We start from the raw sequence: 12,013 nt of genomic DNA, 5'->3' as shown, positions 1-12,013 counted from the left end.
AGCGAGTAAGAACGCACAACACGGAGTGAGAAAGTGAGAGGCAGAGTGGGAAGCAGAATAAAGACAAGCGAGTGAAGTCGGGCTGACTCATTCCCCACGGCTCATTTGAAAATGCTCTTTTGCCTTCTGTTCTCTGTCTACCAAGTCCTAATAACACCACATTGAAAAGGGCCTTAACAGATACAACAGATTCATAAAGAACTACCTCTTTATAGTAAAGGCATTTTCTGAATCTGGAGCAGTGTTGAGATGAACAATGACAGTCAGTAGCATTACATAAAGCTACCAATCGTATCATACGGCATTAGACACCACAATGCCCAACTTTGCCGTTACAGGATTAGGAGGGATCCAAGATCAACAGGATTATGGCTGTCTCAGCTCCCATGCGAAGAAAAAAAAAACAAGACACAAAGACACACACAAAACAATCAAAAAAACAGTTATTCTGAGCAGCAGTAATCTCTACTTGGAAGCAGGAAAAAAGCCGCCAATTGCACAACATTAAGAAAAAACATGATGGAGGAGGAAGTTTTTTTTTTCAAATAGAAAAATCACTGACAATAATTGCACCACCTATCTCCCCTTTCCACATCTAGAGACAAAGAGAAACAGGCCTCAATATTTGCAGAGAGTCCTGTCTTTCAATGATAATTGGCTACTTTTGGTGCACCTACTATCAAATCCACTTTCAGCTGCTTTCAGCCCATTGCATCCATGAAGGGTGAGGTCTTATTAAACCTGCAGCTTCCAGGTAAATTACAGAGGAGAGAGCACACTGCAAAAAGCTCTATTTGTTCCCCACTTGCAAACTGACGCAATTGTTGTTTACATGCTGGTTATTGTTCAGCTGCTTATCATTGTTATTAATACTTCCTTTTTCTGCTTCTACACACACAATGTATCCACGTGGACAGTATATGTAAGCCTCCCCAAGCACCGACAGGAAAACAAAACCACTCTTGCCCAGGTGTGTTTTTTTGTTTTCGAGTATTTGATGTCTGTGTGAGCACTGCTCCCATCAGCCCCTCACTCTCAACAGCACCAGATGGATCCTCTGGAAATAGCCGGGGAGAAAATTAAGAACAACAGCTGTCAAATCAGCAAGCGAAATGAGCAGGGGAAAAAGAAGGCGGTATGAGAAGAGGAGTGTGGGGGTGGGGAGTCGTACCTCACCCAGGTAAAGCCGGACTGACAATCAATGAAAGGCTTATTAGGAAATTTCACGGAAGTCTTGAAGTGATTATCCTGAAGCTGTCAGCTGCAAACAGCATGTCAAAATGCCACCCAGGCATTTCTCCCATCTCCAGGTGGTTGGTGTACCTCTGTAAGGAAAACTGAGCATGTGTGCATGAGACTGACAAGGGAGTGGAGCAGGTGAGGTGGTGGCTGGTACAGTACAGACAGAGGGCAAAAATACACACCTGAACACACACCAAACATTATCTCTTTAATAAATAATTTATCTTAAGCAAAGCAGGCATGTGGGAAAACCCAAGTGCACTCAAGTGTCAATGTTTTCCCTCTCCCTCTCTCATTTGTCTGTCTCTTGATGCGTGCAGAGCAGCTAATAACGGGGTGAGTGAATGAACGTGTGTCATTCTGTCTGCCCATCTCTCCCTCATCTGCTGCCACTCTGATGTTTAATAATCACAAATCACCTACAATGTTTTTCTTTCAATACACATCCTCGAGGGGAGACACCTTTCTAACTCAAAAGCTATTTTCACGAGGTGTATGGTCAGCTGTCCTATTGATTGGATGAACAGGAAGAGGGAGCAAAGTGAGGAAACTATCGCTGAATTACTGAAGTAAAGTTCTTACTTTAGTCCCTGGGTGCAATTTAATACCTGGTTTCACTGCTATAGCAGCTGAAAGCCAAAGGAAACCAGTGTGTATAATGAGGCCTAAGTGCATGAATTTCCATTTGACATTCTTGTCGGTATGTCTCAGCTATACCATACTAATAAAGCATCAGGATACGCAGTAGAAAAATGAAAAGGAAACAAGCTCAAAAACTAAAAATCACTGCTTGGGGTTGCTGGCATTGGCAGCTACAGGATTCAGAATATCGCAATAGTGCCACAAACACAAAAACGTATGAACTAGAACCAGTGCATAATCTTTTCAAATAATTGGACCGTTTTTCAAGTGTTTCCCACACAAACTCATTCTTGTACTGTTTGAGTAGCTGAGTATGCGTGTGTCTCTATGTACTGTATATCTGCACGCACACCAGTACTTTCTTTAAAACACTTATATAATTATACAGTATACATTATAAACCCAGTTACATAAATGTGAGTGTGCTAGTGTGTGTAAAATAAAATTAAAAACAATATTAATTGATTTGCAGATTTCATAAACCCATATTTTAATCCCAGTAGAATATGGAAAACATACCAAATGGTTGAAGGGAGACATTTTTTTTTCCATTAAATTTTTAGCTCATCTAAAACAGGTTGGCACCAGGGCAACAACATCCATCTTACAGACACAGTTTAATGAAAGTAGAGGGGATTTCAATGTTTCTCACCCTAAACTTTTAACACTTTTAATGTCTCATTATCTACAATACATAATATTATCAAGAAATCCAAAGAATCTGGAGAAATCTCTGGGTGCAAAGGACAAAGCTATACTGGATGTCTGTGATCTTCAGGCCTTCAGGAGGCACTGCATTAAAAACAGGTATTATTCTGTCATGGAAAAACACTTCCAGAAATGGACATAGCTTATATACAGTTTTTCTACTCTATCTGAGCACTCAGAGTTTATGTAACTCGCCTCATTTACCCATTCATACAGGCACTTTTTCTATACAAGGACTTTCTAGGACCTGTAGTCAACTGGAAACCAAATATGAACACATGAAAGCCTGATTGGATGTAGATCATTGTCAATCAATGTCCTCCGTTCCATGCCTCCTGTACAGTACAGAATGCATTCAGCTTTTTGTCTGTATGCAGAGGGTCCTGCAAGGAGGTCATAAATACAAGCAGCACAAATGAGTTTCCTTCAAAAAGTGGCAGGACTCTTAGAGATGGGGTGAGGAGCTCAGTCACTCGAGAGGTGGTTCGGGCATCTGAACAAAATAGTTACTGGGCGTCTCGTAGGTGATTCTGTGATTCCAGGCATGTTCTATCGAGAGGAAGCCCCAGGGCAGACCCAGGACTTGCTGGAGAGATTATACATCCCACCACTAGAAGACCTGAAGAAGGTGGCTGGGGTGACGGAAGTCTGGACTTCTGTGGTCAGACCCGAAGCCACATAAGCACCAGCAATGGTGGATGGATGGACTGATGGTGTTTTGAAGGCAAAACCTTCCATAGGTCATGTAAAGGCCATGGTATAGATGTCGAGGTAAAAATTTATATCATTATAAACATTAACAAATGTAGTAATACACTGTGATCAATGGCTGGGAGCCTGGACAGCCAACTCTCATTGGCCAATCAGTGAGTGAGTTTAAAATAGTTCTATTAATATTTGCATTTATAATTTTCTATATTGTTTTAAATTCTTATTTTTAATTTTGTTCTAAAAGTTCCTTTGCCTTCGTTTAAAAGGAATGGCTCAGGAGATATAGGAGGGGGGTTTGGGGGGATGGTGTCTAGTGGTTTTCAATTTTCAAAATAAATGAGAAAATGTTTTTTCACACACTTGTTTTGTTTTGTTGCTGCACTGAAAAACTGTGACCTGAAAAATGAGGCACATAGAAAACCATCAATTTAGTGTACCGTTACTCTGGTATTGCTCTAAAGGGAAAGCATGGATTCTGAAAATTATCTGCAAATGCACAGGCCATATTAAAGGTTTTTCACACGCAGGACATTGAGTACTCTGAGATTTTATTTCCTATTTGCATTTGTTGTGGACCTTGACTTCAAAGAGCACCTTTGTGCACTCAGTGTGACTTCTTCAATTACTTTTTCAAAATTACTTTTACTTACCGAGTGCAAAGGGGCACTCTGGGTTTCTTCTTTTTTGGCTTGGCAAATTACCTCTCAAGGACAAAACAGAAGCACGATTCCAGCTGTGCTGCACTTTTCAGAAATGACACCTGGAAAGGACTTTTTCTCCTCCAAGCACCACGAACAGCAGGTTTTTCTGCGGGTTATTACACTTGACGGTGATGTGAGCTCAACTCGAGTGCTGACAGGACAAAGTAAGTGACAAGACAGGCAAAAGTGAAAATCAGGTGTTTCTTTACAGAGCAAGTTTAAGGTCTGTTGCGCATCAGCATTTTAGGTTTCTAATTAAGGACGGAAACAATGAGGCAGCTGACAAGATGGAGACAGCTTACGAGTTAAGCATTGTTTTACACTGTTTTACAGAAGCCTGAAATCAGCTGTTGATAGGGAAGTACTCAGAGCAGATGCCTGCTGCTGACATTTTTGTCATTTATCTATTTTTTATCTGCACTGTTTTAGAGTTTTTGTTTTTGTTTCGACAGGCATTAATGCAAATTTGAAAGGCTGTTTATTTATGCATTTATAAGATGGTTCTTTTATTCATTTATACAGCCCTTTTCATGCATACATATGCTTCATTTGGTGGCAGCATTACAATTTCTTACACAGAAAATATAGTGTTATCCTGAGGAAATTCTCCTGGGTGCTCTCTGTCACCTTTATTATCCTTCCTTATATACTCACAAGCCGCAAATGATTTTTCATTTTGATGGAGTGACAGCTTCTCTTTTCTTTTTTTACTCTCCACTTTTATTGATGGGATAGCTTGACTTGACAACACTGATTAGATTCTGGCAGTCTGGAAAAATACCTCAATTACAACTCTGCTAATTTCAGAAATAAGTGATGCAATGATTTAAACATGTCAGGGAAGAACATTACAGAGCCAATGTTGTCAATATGCAAAACGTTATTGTGTGTGCATTCTGTAATAATCCGGAGAGCATATATTTCCACTAAAACTGTGTGGGTGATGAATGACTAGAGAAAAGCGATTGTGAAAAAAATATCAGGCAAAGCGATTGTTCAGGCCAGACAGAGTGATATGTGTATGTCTGTGTGTGTGTATGAGGTGGTTTTGCATGCAGGGTTGCACTACAGCTGAGGAGACTGATTAGCAGCAACATCTTGTGCCAAGCTATTTCCTAGCTGTAATGATTTCACACAGCTATCTGTATTCATTTATGCACAGAGTGACTGAGAATGAGAATATATTTTCCTACATATGGTCTCTATTTTTCTATATTGTCTCCTCAATATTCAGCTCTCACTAATGCTATCTTCTGTTTTTCAAGTCTTCACTCGCTTCACAGTTGCAGTTCAACATTCTAAGAAAAAATGTTTCTGAATTTTCTTTTTGTCTTTCTTTTTGTGTTTGTATTCTAGACTAAAAGGAGTACAATACTGGTTTTTTTAGGTTTTTAAAGCCAGCATGTGTCCACCTACTGTGGAGGAACAGTCTGACTGGGAATAATAACTAAATGACTCGGAGAGGGAGCAAAACATCTGAGTGAAAGCAAACTGCTGGGCATTGCACATGATCATCGGGCTCTCCGCCATCATCACTCCCCTCTCTGTTCATCCATGTGCCTTATTTTCCAGGCTGATTTGGAAAAGGGAGAAATATCTCGATATCATATCTCGATATTCTTTAGCTGGATGGCGATATACAATATATATCTTGATATTTTTTTAAAGCCATAAAGTAAGAACAAAAGGACAGTTCTTAGTCAAAGCTGTGTCCCAGATCTCACACAGGCACTTTTATTAACATACAGCGTAGATGTACATGAAGAAATTACTCAGAAATAAATTATGAGCATTTATTAAATAATAATGTTGCATAAATAAAATAAAACAATGTTGTTTTTGTGCATAACAAAAAGCTCACAATCGTGCAGTCAAACTGTAAACTAAAAGACGCTAAGCATAATAACATAGACAGACAGATTTCGCAGCTGCTCTGTTCCCAAGTTCTACTGCGTGAAAATCTGCTTTGTAACCATGTCTCTTAACAGGTGCCATTTGTAGTCCTTATACACACACAGTACGATAATATTACGTTAAAGCAAGTACATATCACTCCGTGAGGCTCCTGACTACTGTAGCCACAATGCTCCGATAATCAATCATGCTGTGCAGCTTCGTAGCTTACCAAAGTCGTACTAAGACATTTTTGACAGATTGCTGAGCCACATAAAATCGGTTCGCGGTCAGTAAGCACAACATGACTTCATAAGGCGCACTGTGGATTTTTGAGAAAATGAAAGGATTTCAGGCAGCCACGCGCGGGCTGTTAACTCGTTAACGGAGACTTGCCGTGTTAATTCAGTTATGGCGTTAACGTCATTTTAATGAGAGTAATGCTATCAGCACTAAAATAGCAATCTCCAAATGTTTTCTTTTTACCGACCAGCTTCTCTTAGATAGCTGCCGTGTCCGTCTTGTCGTTGCCTGCAGGTGAAGCGATGGGGGAGTTGTGTTCAGTGAAGGAGAGAGGCGAGGCAAAGTAACGTTGCTTAGAGACAAAAGTGGACAAAAGAGAGGCAAACTTGCGGCTCCACAAGTATAATTATAACGTAACATAGACTATATCAATATAAACGATATTGTCACATCTCATATCTCGTATAAAAATATATCGATATAATTAAAAACTCGATATATCGCCCAGTCCTAATATGAATATGTCTGAACATTTGTTCACAACTACAGTTTCTTTTTTAACACCTAATGGCAGACACCAGTGAGGCACGACTGATAGATAGGCAACATGTAATAGCAGGTTTTTTTAGAAATACGGTTGTAATTTTCTACCAAAAGTAGGGATGGGTATTGATAAGATTTTCACGATTCCAATTCCATTTTCGATTCTGTTTAACAATTCGATTCTTTATCGATTCTTTATCGATTCTTTTTAAAAAAGGAGAACACTAAGGTCGATTAGATTAGAACTTTGTTTTATATCTTCTCTTTGAACAAGATAGAAATTTAGGAGTAACATGGCCTTACAAACCCAACAGTGAGATCTTTAAGAGATCCACAGCCTACGGCTCTTCAATGGGGTGTCACAGGATCCCCAGGAAAAAAAAATTGTAAATGTAAAATAATAAAATAAATATTCTTCTGTAGCAATAACAAAGTATACCACAAATTATTGTGTAGCAAACAGAAGAATATCCAGTAATGTCCCTGCCTACAATTAAACACATTCACTTACTGAAAATTGGGGGCATCTGCTGTGGCAAATGGGTTCAAGCCTTTTACCACAAACTTAGTCACTGCTCAGTGACATTCGTCTATCCTGGCCTGAAAGGAGACGCTGCCGGTAGACTGCAGCGAGAACTGTATAACTGTATAAGTATAACCAAACTTTTGAGCCTTTGAGCCGCCATGTTTCCTGCCAGGTAAATGATGCAACGTGGTGACGTCATTCGGGGCGACTGGAATCGATAAGGCAAAAATGGCAAACCATTCCAAGGAATTGAAACAGTGGGAACCGGTTCTCAACAAGAACCGGGTTTCGATACCCATCTCTAACCAAAAGGTATAATGCTAAAGTAACCATGATACTGTTATACCAAAGCTATCATACTTTTGTGTGAACAGAAAGATGCAGTTGTTCTGGCTGAATGCAGACCATTAAGAACTGCCTTTTCTCCTTTTCTCCATGTTTCCCTTCCTTAAATATGGCTTCCTGACAGCCACCCTTCCATTGAGACCGTTCCTGATGAGGCTTTGGTGAACTGAAGGGCCAGATGCTCTCTCAGATACCGTGTCGGGTCTTTTCTGGATTTTCTCCTTTTTTTACTGCCTTGACTTTCAGACACTCTTCATCTGCTGTAGATATTTTTAGCCATGGCACTTATTTTGTAGTCGACACTTGTCCAGTTTCATCACACCATGCCGAGATATGCAAAGTTCTTTGGGAATTATGCTTCTTTTGCAAAAATACCAGTGAAGCTGTTTTTATTTTTATCGTTATCGTGTTTCTTGTAGATTTGGCTAAAGAAATTCGATCAAATTACATATTTTTGTAACAGGCAGCTAGCAACAAAGTGCCTGAAGGCACAAATTTGATTGTTGTCTGATTTGTTGAGATACAAGCCTGTTTTATCCCTTGCGTTTGGTCAGTGTTAAGTGGTTCAAACAACAAAAGGACATTATTCTGAAAGTGCTCAGGTGCAAGGTCTGGACTAAACAAGAAAAAACTTTGAACGCCATTAAGCAAGCCTGGAGAATTTTTGCTCAAGACCACTTAAAAAATGACAAGAATGGAAGCAGAATATGAATTAATGAGGTTTGACTCAGGACTGTGTACCCGGCACCGTTTACCTATCTACTTTTTTCATTTGAAATATACAACTATATATAGGGAGCCTGAAGAAGTCACTTGGATGAGTGACAAAATGTTTCTTCCACTGAAAACGCTACGTCCTGATGAACACAATCAACTTTTTTGGGATTTCCTTACCTGGATGATTGAGCATGCATCAAGACAACTATACATAGAGCTAGTTTTTCAGGGAGGGTGATGTGCTGATTGTGTTGGCAACATATCACACCTATCTGCATTAAAAGGATGATTGTTTATAAATAATGTGCCTCACCTATATTAGTGAAGCTAACTGAAAACAAAAAGGTGGAGGAAAATTTGCATATGTTCTTCTAATTTACAAAAACATGAACTTAGTGGCTCATAATTTGCTTGGCTTGAGAAGAAAATATTCTAATACTGGACTTGATCCTCCACGGTTATCACCCTGCATCTGTGAGAACATTCCCAGAGGTCAGACATTCATTAGCAAGAAAAAAACAGAAAACAGCTTGTAGCCTTTCTGTCAAGATGAAAAAACACACTGTTCACTTCATACTCACATCAAGTTGAACATGGTATCAAAATGGGAGAAAACTGCAATGTATTTCCTATTTTTCCTCAGTCAGAAACTATAACACATTCAACAAAATAAGCCTACTAATGTGAAATGATGTACAAATTAGTCCGAACACTAATTCACTGTACACCCATTCAATATAGTTACATATCCATGTAATTGAAAAAACAGACAGGGCAACATCTGCCACAAATAAAAACACAATATCTTTTTTGTAAAAAAAAAAAAAATAACAACAAGAAACACACACAAAAAAACTTGCGACTATATCTTGTTCTGACCAGCAAATTTTCCTGAATCCCTACCATGGAGGTAGACAGTATTAAGGCGGAATGACCATTATGGACACAACAGGCACATTACAAGGAGACATGATTTTGAAGTTTCCTTTCACTGAAGGCTAATTTATGCTCATTAAATTGTGAAACTGTGAATGCTGCTCTCTGAAATCACAATGTTGCTATAAATTCTTTTTGTGCAGCACTTTGAGGCTTCTTTTGTGACTTCTCTTCTCAACACATCCAATGAGATAAGAGCATTTCAGAACTACTGGTGATTTTTGGAGCGCCAAACAGACCACAAAAAGAAAACTCTACAAAGATAATCAAGGGGACCTTTTCCACTCTGAGCTGAATGCTGCAGAGCTGTTGTACCTATACTGTGGTGTGTTGAGAATAGATTCCTTAATGTAGATCAGAGTTAAAGAGAATGTAGTTTGTGATTGCTTGCAACATTATAATATTGTGGTAATGAGTGTAAGGATACAAAATAGAAAATAGGCCTGGGATGGGAACAAAGAACTGAGGTACAGGGCAGAAGGACAATCAACCCCCACCCCCAGGGCATGAAACAAGAGTTACTGAGGGTGAGGGGCAGACAAAGGGCAAACGGACACTACCTTAAAAGGAGATGGGGGTCAGGGTGTCAGCACCCTTGGCCACTGTACTAGTGTATTTCCATTGTGGGGGTGTTTACTGTAGGGGGGAGGAGACCAGAGGTTATAACTGTAACTGTTGTGTGGAGTTCTTTAGATCAGCCTTTAGCATAGGACTGCATAGGAATGCAGTGTGCTGATCTCCAGATGCATCTGTAAGAATAATGGGTAATAAAAGGATTGTGTAAAACATGGAAACATCTCAGAGTGATCTCTACCAGGACCAAAAGAATCGCAGAGACCGGCGTTGTCTCGACAATTTGGTGCCGTGACCCGGATCTTGGTAGTTGATCTCCATTTGGACCTTGGCTGAAGCGGAATGGACACTGAGGGTATTGCCGGCAAAAAACAAGGTAAGCAGAACCTGTTTAATCGAATCTGCATATTGGAAATAAGCTAAATTTCACCCAAAAGTGTCCTGAACGCAGAAGTCCGTAAATTTTGATAAGAGATGTGTGTAGAACAGAGCTGGTTTCTCTAAAAGTGAGGGTTTGAGGCCCAGAAAGCAGGACTTTCTAAATTCTATTGTCCTTGGATGTGGCTGCCCCTCCTATGAGTTGACGAATTCATAGGCCCAGACGGCGTTTCTGGAGCTAGGTTTGAGGCCTGGGAAGTTCAGGACCCCCGAATTCTACTAAAACGGTTTGAGGCCGAGGGAGTAGATTGGCTAAAAATTCCTCCCTAAATTCTACTAAAACGGTTTGAGGCCGAGGGAGCAGATTGGTTAAATATTCCTCCCTAAATTCTACTAAAACGGTTTGAGGCCGAGGGAGCAGATTGGTTAAATATTCCTCCCTAAATTCTACTAAAACGGTTTGAGGCCGAGGGAGAAGATTGGTTAAATATTCCTCCCTAAATTCTACTAAAACGGTTTGAGGCCGAGGGAGAAGATTGGTTAAAATTCCTCCCTAAATTCTACCTTGTTGTGAGCTTGTGTTTTAAGAAAACTTAGGTTTGAAGTGTGATTGTGCAGAGAGTAGCATGTGGCTGAATCTGAAGAACAAAACGTGTGTGTGTGGGGGTGCTCCTTTGAGGACAAAGGAAAGTTGTGTAGGTGTGTGTTTAAACTACCTGATGACCAAAATGGAGGAGGTGTGTGTAAGTGCCCTGAGGTGAGGAGCAAAATGGAGGTGTGTGTGTGTGTGTTCCTTTGAGGGACAAAAGGGGAGACAGAGCGGATTACAGGGGATTATTGACAAGACAAAATAGTAATAATATGGAGAATTTGATCAACAACTAGATGAGAGCAGTTGGGGAGAAAGGAAAAGAGAGGTTGGAGAAGTGGATTAAGAGGTTGATGTGCGGGTGTAAAACAATGGGGTAAAAAAAAAAAAGGGTAAAAATTAAAAAGAAAAAACAACAAAACCAAAAAAAAGTGTGGAATTGTGAGAGGGGAATTGTCTCCAACTCGGGGGAGCGGGTGATACTGCAATGTCACCAGCTGCCCTTAGTGGACACAAAAGAAAAACAGAATAGGAGTGTGGTTGATGAAAAAAAGTAATAATAATATGAAGAGGGTTTTGTTTTTCTCAGTCAAGAACAACTAAAATCTTACTTTCAGGGTTTTTAAGACAGGAGAGAGACACGGCTGGAATTAATTGGACATTACAACACAAGGGGAAGTGAAACTAGAAACACTGAAAAGACCTTCAAAATAAAACAGGAAACACACCAACTGAACTCTAACACAGATGCAAATTTAACACAGACTGGGGAGACAGAACATAAGAACCTGAAACGTGGAACAGGAGGGCACAGAGGACACAAAACACTAGGGAGAATTACAAACAACCCAAAATAAACAAAACCACAGAATGTTAATAAACTTAAACATAAACACAGAGTTAGCACAAAATCATACAGGAAGTGCACACATCACAAGAGGGTACCTGTAGAAGGGGTTAACAACACAAAGCGTGGTTGCCTATGGTAACTCGCAAGCATTAGGATTTAGCTGTGCCTGACTATGATTGAGATTTTTAAATTTTTATTTAGGTGTTTCTGAAACAAAAAGGTGGAGCAAAAGAAGTTTTGTTTCAGAAAAAAGGGGGAAGGTAAATAAAATGACATTCATAAGTACAAAATGCATGAACAGGAAAAGTTGGGGGGATTTAATTGGCTGATGCATTTTTCTTTTGTTACCAAGTTGAACCTGCCAATTAGATTTGGTGTGTTTTATTTTTTAGAGAAGGAATATTCTGGGACAAGTC

At 39.7% G+C, this 12,013-nt stretch overlaps 1 protein-coding gene across 5 annotated transcripts in view; it reads right to left on the bottom strand.

Moving 5' to 3' along the window:
• Nucleotides 1-12,013, bottom strand: part of LOC146491943 (beta-1,3-galactosyltransferase 1-like) — a 180,381-nt gene that overhangs the window by 114,670 nt on the left and 53,698 nt on the right. The gene's annotated exons all lie outside the window — the stretch shown is intronic.

This window comes from Neolamprologus multifasciatus, chromosome 23, assembly GCF_963576455.1.
Source record: "Neolamprologus multifasciatus chromosome 23, fNeoMul1.2, whole genome shotgun sequence".
In the NCBI taxonomy this organism is placed as follows: Eukaryota; Metazoa; Chordata; class Actinopteri; order Cichliformes; family Cichlidae; genus Neolamprologus; species Neolamprologus multifasciatus.
The sequence above is the reverse complement of the archived record's forward strand: the minus strand, read 5'-3'. Positions and strand labels throughout refer to the sequence as shown.